This window comes from Bombina bombina, chromosome 5 (genome assembly GCF_027579735.1).
Source record: "Bombina bombina isolate aBomBom1 chromosome 5, aBomBom1.pri, whole genome shotgun sequence".
NCBI classification, from domain to species: domain Eukaryota; kingdom Metazoa; phylum Chordata; class Amphibia; order Anura; family Bombinatoridae; genus Bombina; species Bombina bombina.
This window is the reverse complement of record NC_069503.1, coordinates 142,208,393-142,225,442: the sequence shown is the minus strand read 5'-3', so window position 1 is coordinate 142,225,442 and position 17,050 is coordinate 142,208,393.

The window sequence follows — 17,050 nt, the reverse complement described above, 5'->3', positions numbered from 1 at the left end:
TTATTGCGGCGGTATGGGCGCACGGCAGATTAGGGGTTAATAATCTTTAAATAGTGTTTGCGATGCGGGAGGGCAGTGGTTTAGGGGTTAATAGGTTTATTATAGTGGCAATGATGTCGGGGAGCGGCAGAATAGGGGTTAATAAATGTTTTAAGTGGCGGCGATGTCCGGAGCGGCAGATTAGGGGTTAATAAATTTATTTTAGTATTTGCAATGCAGGAGGGCCTCGGTTTAGGGGTTAATAGGTAGTTTATGGGTGTTAGTGTACTTTTTAATACTTTAGTTATGAGTTTTATGCTACAGCTTTGTAACGTAAATCTCATAACTAATGATTTTAGATGGCGGTATGAATGTTGTCAGTATCGGGTGTACCGCTCCTCACAGCAAAGCTTGTAATACCGGCGCTATGAAAGTCCCATTGAAAAATGACTTTTTTAAAAGTGCGGTACTGACATTGCGTGATGGCCAAAAAGGTGTGCGATACACCTATACCTAAAAGACTTTTAATAGCGGCGTTAAGCGAAAAGCATTGTTATGAAGTATAACAATGCTTTTTCACTCATAATGCAAAACTCGTAATCTAGCTGTCAGTTTGTTAATGCTGACATGATAGAAGCCCCACTGGCACTCTGAGCAGCTGCAGTATTTAAAACACTGGTGCACTGACAATATCTAGCTATGCTTCACATGAAAATAGAAAAATATTAACACTAAAACAGTGATAACATTTACTAGAAGCATTTTTTGCTAATACATTTATATTGCAAAAATGTTTCTATTAAGAGATGTATTTCATGTGCATTTAAATTTTGACTAGAATATCCCTTTAAGCCAATCGTTAGTTTATGTATTACCACTGATATTAGAAATAATTCATTTGCTCTAAACAAATGTGAAATACTCACTAACCATTCCCTTTTTTGAATTATATGTAAGCCTTGATGATTTAAGAATAAAATATTAAATGTAGTATTTGAATATGCATATATCAACGTTTGAATAGTACAGTAATACAAATAAATATTGAAATGTAATATTTGAAAGTTAACATTTGATATTTAGTTGTTTCAGTATTCAAATGTTAACATTTGCTGTGTAGAAAAGTTTGAATGATGGAAAGACAACCAATAAAAACAGTCTACAATTCTAATCTGAATATTGCAAGAGTCAACCCTTCTTACCAGTGGGACTCCTTGAATACAATTTTTGGTTTATTTTCAACTCTCCGTTTGGAAAATATTGAATTCCTGGGAATAGACAGACTGTATCTACCAACTTACGTGTGCGTCATGACAGACAAAATCACGTGTGTCTAACAGAATGTGTGCCTGACTAAGACTAATTGTGAGACACCAAGTCCTTAAAGGGACAGTCTAGACCCAATACTTATTCTTTATTACTTATTGTTACATACCAGACAGGCATCTTGCAATGGGTTTCACATCTATAAGGTTGTAAGAAATACATGAAATATTTAAATAATCATAGTTTAGCAGTGAAAATGGGCACTTCTTACACTCTTATAGATGTGGGACCAGTTGCAGGATACTTCTCTGATATGTAACAGTAAGTAATCAAAATGATGTATTAGACTAGAGTGACTGACCCTTTACTAAGAATGGTGAGGCTTTGAATTGAAGTAAAACATGATGGGTTAGGTCTTATATCAGGGTACCTTCAAAGGATCCATTGTATATTTTGTTTCTTGTTTCTTTGGAGTTGTAACAAAAAGACTCAGTAATTAATAGACAGTAAACACTTGTTAATTAAAACATTTTCTGCAGTCTTTCATTAGTTATATACTAGCCATTTTCTTGGTCTCAACAGAAATGATACGGTATCAAGCAGCAAATTAGGGACAAATACTGTATGTGGCAGGTTTAGACTTGTGAAGCCCGACGTTTGCTCTTCCTGTTTTAAAGGGACATAATACGCATATGCTAAATCACTTGAAACTGATGCAGTTTAACTGTAAAAAGCTGACAGGAAAATATCACCTGAGCATCTCTATGTAAAAAAGGAAGATATTTTACCTCACAATTTCCTCAGCTCAGCAGAGTAAGTTCTGTGTAAAAAGTTATACTCAGCTGCTCCCAGCTGTAGGTAAAAAAAATTAAAAAAATGAAGAAATGAACAGCAGCCAATCAGCATCAGCAGTGCTGAGGTCATGAACTCTTACTGTGATCTCATGAGATTTGACTTAACTCTCATGAGATTTCATAGTAAGCTTCCTTTACCTGATTGGTGAAATAATATGAGAGTGCACGATGCTAGTCCCTTCAGATGTCCCAGGACAAACACTCTAAAATGCTGCTTAGAAATCCTTTACAATGGGAGGTGGCTACTGAGGAACTTTTGAGGTAAAATATCTTTCTTTTTTACATAGAGATGTTCAGGTGATATTTTCTAATCAGCTTTTTACAGCTATGCTGCATCACTTTCAAGTGTTTAAACATTTGGGTATTATGGCCCTTTAAGACTGTACAATCCACAACTTTTCACATTTAAATTACAGGAACATGAAGCAAAATATCTAATGAAAGTATATTGTAGTTATTTTACTATGTATAATTATACATTTTATATTAGGATTTCAATAGGTTTACTGTCCCTTTAAATAATCATTTATGAATTTACACATTGACATTATTGGGCAAAAAATACAAAATTAAACATCTAAATTCCATCTGGAGCCTTCATATTGTTAGGGACTTTGGCACACAAGAATGTACACCTCAACTGAGTTGATAACTTATGGTCTTTATGCTTACAGTATTCTGTTCCTGCGGTGCTTAAAGGGATATTGTACTCAATTATTGTCTATACATATGAAAGAGCACTATTTAGACACATTTTAATGATAAAAATGTAAAACAAACCTGCATAAATATGCATTGAAACCAATACTTCTGTATCATCTGTGCACTTTTTGCTAATGCTCACTGACTGATAGGATATTCCTACTTACTGCTAATGATTACTGGCTAACAGCTACTGCCTACTAGTTGTTGCTGGCTGACATGTACAATGAGGATTATTAAGACAATGAGCTGAACATGGTTAAGAACTAAATATGTGCAAAAACTATAATATTAAAAAAAGGTATATGAACAGCCATGACATTTAAAATAGCCCACAATTGGTTTTAGTAATTGTTGAATTATAAAATTCATGTGAAAGATACTTGAGACAAAAGGTATTTCAAAGGGTTTGAAATGTCTTAGAATGTGAAAGCTATGCAAGACACTTTTTTTTGAATACTAAAACTGAGTGGAAGGACGATCTCAACATTGCATTCAATTTATAAAGCATATTTGAAATACAACCCACAAGATTGTTATGACCTTTAATACATATAAGTTATTCTCTATCGGCTAGATTACGAGTTTTGTGATACAGCTACACCTCTGAAAAATTGGCCATTGAGCGTGGAATGGCTGGGAACGCATATTACGAGTCGTGGCTGAATAGCTATACAGCAAGCATTTTAACCTGTAACACAACGTCCATTCCGCACTCAAAAAAATTACATTTGAGTGCGCAATTTTTATAGCGCCTGTATTACAGGTTGTGCGGTCTGGCTACAATGCTTGCGTTACAGCCTATACCGACACTATCCATTCCGCCACCTGAGAACACTAGTTATGGATTTTGTGTAACAAAAATGTTTCACAAAACTCATAATGTTACAAAGTACACTAACACCCATAAACTACCTATTACCCCCTAAACCGCCGCCCTCCTGCATCGCAAACACTATATTAAACTTATTAACCCCTAAACCATCACCCTCCCACATCGAAAACACTATATTAAACCTATTGACCCCTAATCTGCCATCCCTGACATCGCAGACACTATATAAACCTATACAGCCACAAAAGGAAAAAAGAGGCGAGTCGGGGCCACAGGTTAAGAAATTAACACTTAGCTTTTATTGCCACACGTAGGTAAAACCTTCCAATCCACAATCACCCAAAGGGTCTTTGTGAATGATGCATGCACGAATTGCCGAAGCACACATGTAGTGTACCTTATTACATGTAAAGAATGTTTCAAGCAGTACGTAGGCCTCACCTCAAGAGAGGCTAGAGACAGGATTAAGGAGCACATCTATGATGTCAAGTCAGATGATCCTGATTCTCAAGTAGCTCGACATATCAAATTCTGCCATGATAGTAAGATTGATTGTCTGGCATGGCAGATTATTGAATGGGTATGAGCTCCAAAAAGAGGAGGTGATAGGGACAAAATGCTTCGAACCAGAGAAGCATTTTGGATCTTGAAGCTTAAGACCAGATTTCCTGATGGTCTAAATGTTCAAACTGATCTAATTAACTGTTGGAGATAGGAGATCTTTGGATCTTTAAATGTATCTATGTATATAGGTGTTTCTAATTATCCATCTGTCATTATATTTACATAAGTAGATATTTTATCAATATCTTGAATTGAGCATAGCACTGACTATTAAGGAAGTAAAATTTACATACATAGTTAGTGATACTTTACTTTGGTCTATTACAGGCATATTAATGCTTGATTAGATAGGTAGTCAGTAATAATATTGTATAACTAGTAGTTTATTACATTATAAACCTGGATTAAGGTAGCACAATATGTCACTAGTTTAACTTACTAAGAATGGATTTTTTCTTTTTCCCTTCTTTTCATTTGTATTGCTATACAATGTACACATAACATGCTCCTTTTTGGTATACTACTTTGTATCAAGAATTGATTTTGTTATACTACATACAATATTAGTGCTATTCTCTTATGTAACAATATCAATATGTACAACTATTACCCTGTTTAATTACCATTGTGAACCCAGTATGCAAGGAGTTAAATTGTAGCTGAATGAACACCCATTTTGTATACGTCAGTGTAATCACTAAATTTAAGAAGGCTGTGAGCGAGTGACAGCACGGTCTATGAGTAAGGCAGATAGCTGAAACATGCTGTCCTAGCTCTTCATGATTTTAACTAACTACATTTTTTACCTACGTGTGGCAATAAAAGCTAAGTTTTAATTTCTTAACCTGTGGCCCTGACTCGCCTCTTTTTTCCTTTTGTGGCTGTATACAATTTTGCAGACTTACAGAGGTCTGCTGGCGGTTTGCGGGGAGCGCCGACTGAGGCTGCAGTATCGGTAAACTGGTTCTACTGGTCACACCTGGTTGTGACGAAAGAAACAAGGGGAGGAGAATTTCAGGATTGGAAACAACCGAAACCCGGAGCTTTGCTTTCGTTATGGATTACTGCAATGACCAGATTTATTAAGGTACTGTTTTCTCTAACTTGAATATCGTCTTTGCTAAAGTTGCCCCCTAGCTGATTGATTTGCGTGTAATTTCGGCAAACACTGTTGGAGCGCTGTAATAGGATTTTTTCTGTGTGTTTTCTAATGACTATATAAACCTGTTAACCCCTAATCCGCCGCTCCCCGACATCGCCAACACTAATAAAAGTTATTAACCCCTAATCCGCCACTCCCCGACATCGTCGACACCTAAATAAACCTATTAACCCCTAAACCGCCGCCCCCACATCACCAACGCTATAATAAAGCATTATCCCCTAAACCTCCAGCCCCCCACAATGTAACTACTAAACTAAACCTATTAACCCCTAAAACGCTGCCCCCCATCGCAAAACACTAAATTACACTATTAACCCCTAAACACCCCCCTAACTTTAAATTAAAATTACAATATAACTATCTTTAAAAAAATAAAAACTTACCTGTGAAATAAAAAAAACTAAGTTTAAACTATAAATTAACCTAACATAACTTTTCTAATAAAATAAAAAAAATCTACCAATTAAAAACCTAAATTAAAAATATAAAAAAAACTAACACTAGGAAAAAAAAATCTAAACATTACAAAAAATAATAAACGAGAAATAAAAAACTCAAGATTACAAAAAAATAATAAACAAAATGATCAAAGATAAAAACAATTACACCTAATCTAATAGCTCTATAAAAAACATCCCCTAACCTACAATAAACTACCATAAGCCCTTAAAAGGGCCTTTTGTAGGGCATTGCCCTAAGTTAAACAGCTCTTTTACCTTAAAAAATTACTAAGTCCCCCCTAAAAGTAACCTCCCACCCAACCAACCCCCCAAAATAAAAAAACCTAACTCTAAAAAATCCTAAGCTACCCATTGCACCTAAAGGGGCATTTGTATGGACATTGCCCTTAAAAGGGCATTTAGCTCTTTTACAAGTGCCCATCCCTAATCTAAAAAAAAAACATTGAATAGAAAAAACAGCAGCACTTAAAGAGGAATCAGAGGGCTAGTATAAAAATATTATCCATCTTTATTAAACATTAAGTTAAAACCGGTACAAGGCTAGCAAACTCCCTGACTAGTTTCGTGCTCCATTTAGCACTTAATCATAGGGTGGGTTTGCTAGGAGCACACTCCCTACTTAAAGGGAAAGTGCACCCGTTGATAATTCAATTCATTAGTTAAAAAACAATACAATAGTATCTAAAAATGTATACAACAAAAATGGTTATTTCTTAAATACACATGCTATGGCACTGGAAAACAAGAACAATAAACAATGAAAAAATGAAATAAAAAATAAACACTTTCCGACTTCCGGTGGGCGGGACCTCATAGGCAGACGCAACTCTAGAGAGCTCCATACATCGGAGTTAAGGAAACTTAAAAAACGCTAATTTTTTCTGCCTAACCCCACTCTGATCAATTGCCAGGCTGTTTGTGACAATGCTGGCTACCATTAGCAGAGTGCAGATCACTTCACTCGATCTAGCAACCGGGAGCCCACAGAAAATAAGGATCCATTCTGCTGCGTCACGCCGCCATCTTGGCTCACATATCGAGCGCGATACCCAGCAACCTGACAACCGCACGGAAAAGTTTGACCCCGCAGAGACAGCAAATTATCACGGTGAAGCACAACACCCACGAAAGTGCCGGAGGAAGCCCCTGAATTTGATCGCAAGGGAACACATAGCCCCGAATAGAGGAGATACCGGAAGGCCACCGGAGAACCGCAAGCGGACACGTAAGCTGCAATATACTATATGGGACACTCAAACACTTTTTCACTGTAAAAGCTGCACAAAACAGCTACACTGGGACATATGACACATAACAACGAGTCCCTCTGAAGCGCCTACGCAACGCACAATCACTAGGCCTTATTCCCGGTTGTGGCTATACACCGCTACGCGGCCCTCTCTTTATGCTGAGAGACAAGATAACAAGGAATCACTGGTAAAGGCACTTGAACCTAACATCTGTTATTTGAAACGCCTCAACACCAAAGGTATCACCCTAGCTGCCTTCTTCACGTCCATCTAACCCAGAAAATCCTCACTAAACAGCACCATTTGGCTCTTTGACTTTCTGAGTTTGATACATCACCAGAACCCTGATATTTACACAAGCAATTTCCCCCATTTGTGACAGATTGCTATCACAAACTTTTACATACTCTGACATATCAGACGTGGGTACTCTGGGGCTGATGAAAGTGGACAAGTTCTTCTTCAAGCTGCCCTCCCCTGCTGCTGCAGATATGTCACACAGGTCTAAAACTGCAGATAATAACAAACGGCAACAAAGACACACAGTTGACATACATGTTGAAAATCCACCACTTATGGATCAGAATATGGGCCAAAACCTAGACCACACTGCTTTATTGCAAGAACTGAAGTCCTTTTTTCTCCCTAAAATGGACTCTTTGCAAACAGGGATTGATACCTTAACATGTGAAATTAGGCAGTTTTCCTCAAGGTTCACTGCGGCAGAAACCCGCATATCAGATACAGAAGATAGACAATCAGTGGCTGATGTGGCTATTAAACAACTGACCAAGAAAACACAACAACTTCAAGATCGCATCGACGACTTAGAGAATAGAAGTCGTCGCAACAACCTGCGCATAGTGGGAATTCCGGAATCCATCAAGGGCAAAGACCTGCTAGAGTTTACAGCACTCACATTTCCTAAACTTCTAGGCCTACATGCAGACATCCTCCCGATAGATGTGGAAAGAGTGCATCGAATGGGGCCAGAGAGGGGCCTGGAGCAAATGCACTCCAAACTAAGGCAGGTCATATTCAAATGCCTGAACTTTCAGGAAAAGCTAAAAATTCTAAGAGCATATCGGACACATAAAGAGGTACTCTATGAGGGTTCCAGATTATTCCTCTTTCAAGATTTTTCTATGGAGATATTAAAAAAAAAAAGAAAAGAATTTGCACCACTGTGCTCCCAACTGCATGAGCAAGGAAGACAAGCCGCCTTACTATTCCCCGCAAAGCTACGGCTGCAGACCCCCCATGGGGTTAAATTTTTCCACTCTCCACAGGCACTGAAATCTTATTTGGCTACAGAGCAACACCAACCACCACCCTGATACAGCTTCCCAGTGTCCCTGAAGGGGACTTTAAGTTCAGCTTTTTGAATCCTCAAAAGACAGGATAGATGGCTTTATCCTGTTTGCCTGATGAGTCCACATGGTATGGTGGATTACCTGAGACTAAACAGACATTTGGTTCAAGATGGAGGTCTGGGCAGGCCTCCTGGGTAATGTTAATAAGTTATAGATTGTTAAGTTGTTATGTAATGTTTTTTTTTTTTTTTTAATCTCCCGCTTTACATATCATCTTATGTATAGATACAAATGACGCTTACTGTTATGTTTGAAATGTTGATGTTTATTATTGCTATTTACACTACTTGCAATATTGGACCTAATACATATGGTTCTGGGAGACTACACCAGGAAGGCTACAAAATTAGAGGACCCCTCTTAGGCAACAAAGATGAGCAACATAGAAAGCAAAACTCTTGCGAGTACAATCATAAATTCCTTCACCACCTTAGAGAGGAGAGGAAAATATCCTTTAACACCTTAGGTCTTGCTATAATATCTTACTTACCAATAACCACTTCCACGTCACTGGGTAGGACCGCTCATACAGAGAACACAAACTCTGACACTAAGGAACAGGGAGACATTGTCCATAGTGTTATCCACTTATGTAAGGGGCAAGACTTAGATAGTCCACCCGACCCAACACGTTGCAAACCTTGTAGTCTCCTATATTGGAATAATACCAATAGATTGCCGAATACCCTAATTGTCAATTATCATGGGACAGTCCATCTGAATGTATTTGTGGTAAAAAGCTATGAAATTTACTGCATTGTAAGGTTTTTCAAATATCAAAGTATGCTATCCCCCAGAACCCCATCCTTTATTTCCTCCCTATTATGCATATTGGTCTTATCTCTTCTGCTCCTTTCTCCCTACACCTCCTTTCTCCCTCCCCCGCCCCCTTTTTTTTTTTTTTTTTTTTTTTTTCTTTCTTGACGCTAATCCGCATAAGAGCTTTCTACTGTAAAGATGTCGCTTAAACTAGTGACATGGAATGTAGGAGGACTCAACTCACCAATAAAGCGCAAGTCAGTTCTAATGCACCTTAGGAAGTTGGGGGCAGATATTGCCCTGCTTCAGGAGACGCACCTATTAGACCTAGAACACCAAAAACTGCAAAAGGATTGGGTAGGCCAGGTTACATTTCTCTCCCACACTAAGGCTAGCTGTGGACTGGCTATTGTATTTGGAAAAAGAGTGGAGGCTACTATCCAACACAAGTATCTAGACCCTGACTGCAGGTATATGATAGTGCGCCAAGGTTAACTCAGTAGATTATGTATTCTGCAATATTTATGCCCCCAATCACAGAGATATGAAATTTTGGCGGGATTTGTTACAAAGATTGGCCCCATATCTAGGTCTTAACCTGATCTTGGGAGGAGATTTCAACATCTCCCCTACGCATAGTGTAGATAGACAATGGCTAGAACCACATAGTTTAACAGATCCTAGAAAAAATTATAAGGCCAACTATGAAACAAAAATATTTAACATGTTTGATAAAGACCTGGATGTTTGCGATATTTGGAGGTTGTAGCATCCTGAGGCTAAGGAATATACGTGCCTGTCTAAAGCCAAACACACTCTTTCTCGCATAGATTTATTCTTAATAGCTAACAGATTAATTGACCAAGTGCGACATAGTAGAATTCACAACATCCTTTTATCTGACCATGCCCCGGTGGAACTGTGGTTGGGATCTGACGGACCGCACACTAACAGAAACATACTCAGGTTTCCTACATATCTAACTAACTCAGAGACGTTTCATAAATTCCTACAACATTCATGGACAGACTTCATGACTGATAACGCACAGCACAGGGACAATCCCCTACTCCTATGGGAGACGGACGAAGGCGGTCCTAGCGGGTAACATCATTTCGTACATATCTAAACTTAAGCATACAACACAGTATAGGCTTAGAAACCTACAGAAACAATTAGGACAGACTTATCAAGTCTACCTTCAGACTAAGACGAAACCGGCCTATATTAAATACATTACTGCAAAAACAGACCTTGAGACATTCAAAAAGCAACAGGCGGCTTCTGGCTTGTTAAAGTCAGCAGGCAGGTTTTATAGATTCGGAGATAGGGCAGGTAGGATGTTGGCCACCCTGACAAAACCACAGACAGCGAAGATTAAGATAGCAGCGTTACGCTGGAATAACAAAACTTGCACCACACCTGAAGACATTGCGAGCTGTTTTGCGCAATACTACTCGCAGCTGTTCGCGAGTCAAACTACTTCAGCTCAGGAGGTGCAGGATCAATTCTGGCCTTCGGTACAGCTGCCCAAGATATCTCTAGAGCAAAAGAATAGTCTAAACGCCCCCATCACAAAAGAAGAATTGACATATACCCTGCGGACTTTGCCAATGGGTAAAGCATCGGGCCCTGATGGGTTCCCTGCTAAATTTTATAGGCTACTTCATCCACAGATAGGGAGCACGCTCACTGATCTCTACAATACCTTTTTGCTTTCCGATACAACCACCTCGGCGAGCTTTACATCGGCCCATATCACTCTCATCCCTAAACCGGGTAAAGACAGATCTCTGCCTACATCTTATAGACCCATATCGTTGTTAAACACCGATTACAAGCTCTTCACGAAAATTATGGCAAATAGACTCAAATCTGTCCTGCCAGATCTCTTACACTCAGATCAGACGGGTTTCGTGGCAAAACGTACCTCGGTGGTCAACCTCCGCAGAGTGTTGCAGGTTATTGAACATTTTTGGTCTGGGGGGAGAGAGGGGGCAGAAAGAACGCATCGGAGGCCTTCCTGTTATCACTAGATGCAGAGAAGGCCTTTGATAGGATCGAGTGGGCCCATCTGTTAAATACCATGCAGAAATTTGGTTTTGAGGGCCCCTTTCTGGATATTATTGGCAAAATATACAGGGCTCCTATAGCAAGGGTTTTGTCTGGCGGTTGCTTCTCGACTGATTTTAATCTACAAAGGGGCACCAGGCAGGGTTGCCCATTATCGCCCCTGTTATTTAATTTGGCCCTTGAGCCTCTCGCGCTTAAACTTAAACACATTTTTCCAGGAATTGTCATAGGAGAGGTGCCTCTCCACTTAGCATTGTACGCAGACGATATGCTGCTGTTCGTGGACTCCCCGCAGATCTATATCCCGCATATGCTTCGAGTAATATCTGATTTCGGTAGCTTCTCCGGATACAAAATAAACACCTCTAAGTCGGAGATACTTTGGCTCCACAAAAACCAGAACTCTAGACACACCTACCCTTTTACGGAGGCGACAGATGGCCTCACCTATCTGGGCATTCATCTTCATAGAGACCCAACAAAAATATATGAACTAAATATCACAGAGAAATGTGCACAGCTTTCTTCTCTTCTTTCCAATTGGGCCAATCTCCCTCTGGGGTTGTCGAGGCGCGTTAGCCTGATAAAGATGTCAATCTTACCCAAAATCCTATATCCGCTACTTATGCTGCCCTTTCTAATGACAAAAACTGATTTAAGTAGGCTCACGAGAGCTATATCTCGCTTTATCTGGAAGGGGGGCAGACCGCGAATTGCAACACATAAACTGCATCTCCCTTACACCAAGGGGGGATTAGGACTCCCGAACATACAATGGTATAACTGGGCGGCTCTAGCCAGACTAGTAACAGACTGGCAGCTGGGTACAGGGCACTTTTGTGACCTGAAATTGGAGGAGGCGGTAGTAAGTCCCATAGCTGTGGCCTTCCTGCCGTACGGAGACTGCCAAACGCTACCCCCTTCAATCACTAATAATGTGATGTATAGGGATCCGCTAAGAGCCTGGGGGAAGTTGCACAAGTACCTAAAATCGGACAGTCCTACCCCAAACTATATACCTATAGTGGGAAATCCATACTTCCCAGCGGGGAATGACCACGAACCATTTCATATTTGGAAGAGACTGGGCTTTGTAACCATTGGTGACATGCTTGACCCGCTACAACACACAGTACGCTCCTTTCAGGAGCTGAGAACCAAGTACCAAATCCCCAATCGACATTTTTATGCCTATCTGCAATTCTGCAATTAAGGCATTATATTCTAACCATGCAGTCATGGTGTGAAAAATTCTGGGAGAAATCGCCTTTTGCCGTTTCCCAGACATTGTTTCATATGGGCATATTCTCCTTGTCCCAATTCTACTCACGTATCGTGATGCAGGACGAATCCTTTATACTTACTGGCATATTGTCAAGACATAACCTCACTAACTCAATTGAACTGACAACCCAAGATATAGTGGACAGCTTAGAACGCACCAAACAGGCAACATTATCAGTACATCTCAGAGAAACACAGATTAGGACATTACATATGGACTACATCACACCTCATAGGGCAGCAAAATGGAACAAACAGATCCTAGATCAGTGTGTCAAGTGTGGGATGGTTGCCCCATCGTTCCAACATTATTTTTACGCCTGCCCAGCAATTAGAAGATTCTGGGGACAAATTCAAAACTGAGAAAAGTCAAGCGTGCAGCTGCCAAGATGCCACTTGCCACCAGTTTGGCCATATTTCAGAGCTGCAACATCACTGGAGTGCCCAAAAGCACACGGTGTGCAATACTCAGAGACATGGCCAAGGTAAGAAAGGCTGAAAGACGACCACCACTGAACAAGACACACAAGCTGAAACGTCAAGACTGGGCCAAGAAATATCTCAAGACTGATTTTTCTAAGGTTATATGGACTGATGAAATGAGAGTGAGTCTTGATGGGCCAGATGGATGGGCCCATGGCTGGATTTTTAAAGGGCAGAGAGCTCCAGTCCGACTCAGACGCCAGCAAGGTGGAGGTGGAGTACTGGTTTGGGCTGGTATCATCAAAGATGAGCTTGTGGGGTATCATCAAAGATGAGCTTGTGGGGCCTTTTCGGGTTGAGGATGGAGTCAAGCTCAACTCCCAGTCCTACTGCCAGTTAATATATGTTTAGAACTAGGTCAATAACTATGTTTAATTTGTTAAATTGTTGTTGTTGTTTGTATTAAAACAAAAAACTCTGCTCGGGAATCATGCAAATGCCTGAAACTGAAGACTCCAAGCCTTTCAATGACTTTGTTTCATCAAAACTATGTCTTGCTACTACCCTTTTGAAAAAAACTGAGAAATTTTACCTATACCATGTAACTGTGTCTTTATGTATGCTTCCTGAGTGATTAATAAAAAGAATTTAAAAAATAAAAAATAAATAAACACTTTAAATACACAGTGAAACAGAATTTCTTCAAAATAATTTGTGAAATATATTGAATATATTGTAGGTGTTTGTTTTTTTGGGAGAAAAGCCCCCAGAGAATATGTAGTGTAGGAATGTGAAAATTTAAGGACATAAAAATGTAAAATATGACCACTGAAACAGTCCGTAATATTACTCAACAAAATAACTTATGTCCCATTCACGGTTCAAACCCAGGGGAGTGACAGTCCTCAATTTATATATCCAATATAGTTCTTGTTTGAGTAATAATTTACATCTGTCATTTCCCCTGGGAGGAAATATCATGCGATCAATGACTTGGGCCTTCATATCAAAAACATTAGTCATATGAGTCAAATTAAAATGCCTAGACACTGCAGATTCCTTTAATACTCTCTAGTGTCCCTTATATGCTCCCTAATCCTAGATCTCAGTTCTCTTGTTGTTTGACCTGTATATTGCAACATACACAATTTGCACTCTAGGAGATATACTACAAATGTAGTCCTACAATTGGCATAAAATTTGTGCAAAAATTCTTCACCCGCTGTAGTGCTTCTAAAACCATTCCAAACATGTAAGAAGCCACAAGTAACACATGGACCATGACCACATCTATAGGTCCCTTTCTTTTTGATCCAATTACTCCTATCAGTATAATCAGAACAAACTAAACTAGGTGACAGTCTAGAGAACAGTGTTGACGGTATTTTAGGCACAAATTTACATGTACCAATGTGAGGTCTAAGCGTAGAATCCTCCTCAAGTGAAGATTTTTCTTCATAATAAAACATACTTGATAGAATTGGCTTCAATATTCTGTCGAAAAGACCACTGTTTCCTGGGTTATTGGATTTTGTCTCCTTGACCCCTGAATTAGCTCACATTGAGACTTATTCCGTATTTCATTATAAGTTTGATTAAGTAAATGTTCATCATACCCTCTCCCCTTAAGGCGTTCGATTAATGCCTTAGCTTATTGGTCAAATAATTCACTGGAGTTGGTATTTCTACGTAAGCGCATAAACTGACCCCTGAGAATTGATCGCACTAAATGTGGCGGATGACATGACTTAGCATGTAGAATAGTATTCTCAGCTGTCAGCTTACGAAATGTGTCACTTATCACTACCCCAGTATCAACATCCCCTTTCAAAATAAGATCAATGAAATTAGCTGTAATTCCATAAGTCTCACCTACAAACTTGAGATTGAATTTGTTTTGACTAAGATAAGCAAGAAAGCTAGTGTGATCAAACGGCTCCCTGACAACAAAAATCAAGTCGTCTATGAAACGCATGTAAAACACAATCTGTTCCTTAAAGGGGTTCTGTTCCGTATACAAATACAGGTTCTCCCACCATCCCACATACAGATTTGCGAATGAGGGAGCAAATTTTGCCCCCATCGCCGTCCCGCAAATCTGTATGTGGAATTCCTTGTCAAACATAAAAAAATTATGTTTTAGCAAAAATTCAATAATTTCACCTAGAACCAGCTTAATCTCCTCCAAGAACCTGGTGTGCATATCAAAAAGTATCTCATAGCTTGTATGCCCAAATGGTGGGGTATACTAGAGTACAATGCAATGGCATCCACCACTACCCATCTGTACTCCTGTCCCTACCTAAAATTGTTCAGTAATTGTAAAAGGTGGGTGGAATCCCTTAGATAACTTTTCAGACCCCTCAACCAGGGGTTGTAAGATTGAATCAACCCACTCAGAGGTGGGTTCAAACAAAGACCCAATCCCCGAGACAATAGGACGTCCCGGGGGTTGGGTCATGTTTTTGTCATCAGAAATTCGGATAAGGGTGGGAATGTAGTCATTCTTAATAAAAATGACTATGTTTTGGAGAGTAACAGACAGCTTAATGATTGCAATACTTATAGAAAGCTTAGTTCCAACCCCATGTTTTTGTTTAAATCAAAATTGCTGAGAATACTAGAACAGACTATTACTGTTGGACTCCTCACCAGGGACCAGGTTGGGTCATTGGTTCCAGAGAATCCTTGGATTCCGATATTTCATTATCTACCTAAAACTCACAAAAACATGACCCAACCCCCGGGACATCCTATTGTCTTGGGGATTGGGTCTTTGTTTAAACCCACCTCTGAGGGGGTTGATTCAATCTTACAAACCCTGGTGAGGGGTCTGAAACCCCTTTTACAATTGCTGAACAATTTTAGGTGGGAACAGGGGTACAGATGGGTAGCGGTGGATCCCACTGCATTGTACTCTAGTATACCCCACCATTTGGGCATACAAGCTATGAGATACTTTTTTGATATGCACACCAGGTTCTCGGAGGAGATTAAGCTGGTTCTATGTGAAATTATTGACTTTTTGCTAAAACATAATTTTTTATGTTTGACAAGGAATTCCACATACAGATTTGTGGGACGGCGATGGGGGCAAAATTTGCTGCCTCATTCGCAAATCTGTATGTGGGATGGTGGGAGAACCTGTATTTGTATATGGAACAGAACCCCTTTAAGGAACAGATTGTGTTTTACATGCGTTTCATAGACGGCTTGATTTTTGTTGTCAGGGAGCTGTTTGATCACACTAGCTTTCTTGCTTATCTTAGTCAAAACAAATTCAATCTCAAGTTTGTAGGTGAGACTTATGGAATTACCGCTAATTTCCTTGATCTTACTTTGAAAGGGGATGTTGATACTGGGGTAGTTATAAGTGGCACATTTCGTAAGCTGAAAGCTGGGAATACTATTCTACATGCTAAGTCATGTCATCCACCACATTTAGTTCGATCAATTCCCAGGGGTCAGTTTATGCGCTTACGTAGAAGTACCAAATTAAGTGAATTATTTGACCAACAAGCTAAGGCATTAATCGAACGCCTTAAGGGGAGAGGGTATGATGAACATTTGCTTAATCAAACTTATAATGAAATATGTAATAAGTCTCAATGTGAGCTAATTCAGGGGTCAAGGAGACAAAAATCCAATAACCCAGGAAACAGTGGTCTTTTCGACAGAATATTGAAGCCAATTCTATCAAGTATGTTCTATTATGAAGAAAAATCTTCACTTACTTGAGGAGGATGCTATGCTTAGACCTCATATTGGTACATGTAAATTTGTGCCTAAAATACCGTCAACACTGTCCTCTAGACCAGTGTTTTTCAACCAGTGTGCCGTGGCACACTAGTGTGCCGTGAGAGATCCTCAGGTGCGCCACGGCAGACTGACAACAGTGTGACATATTTTTTAAACTTTGCTTGTTTTTTACTCCCAGTGCATGGGTAGTTTGTAGGAGGCATGGCATAACAGCGCAATACATACAGTATTTGTGTGTTTGTGTGTATGTGTATATATATATGCTGTATTAGGCTACAATGTGTGATTTTTTTAAAAATGTAA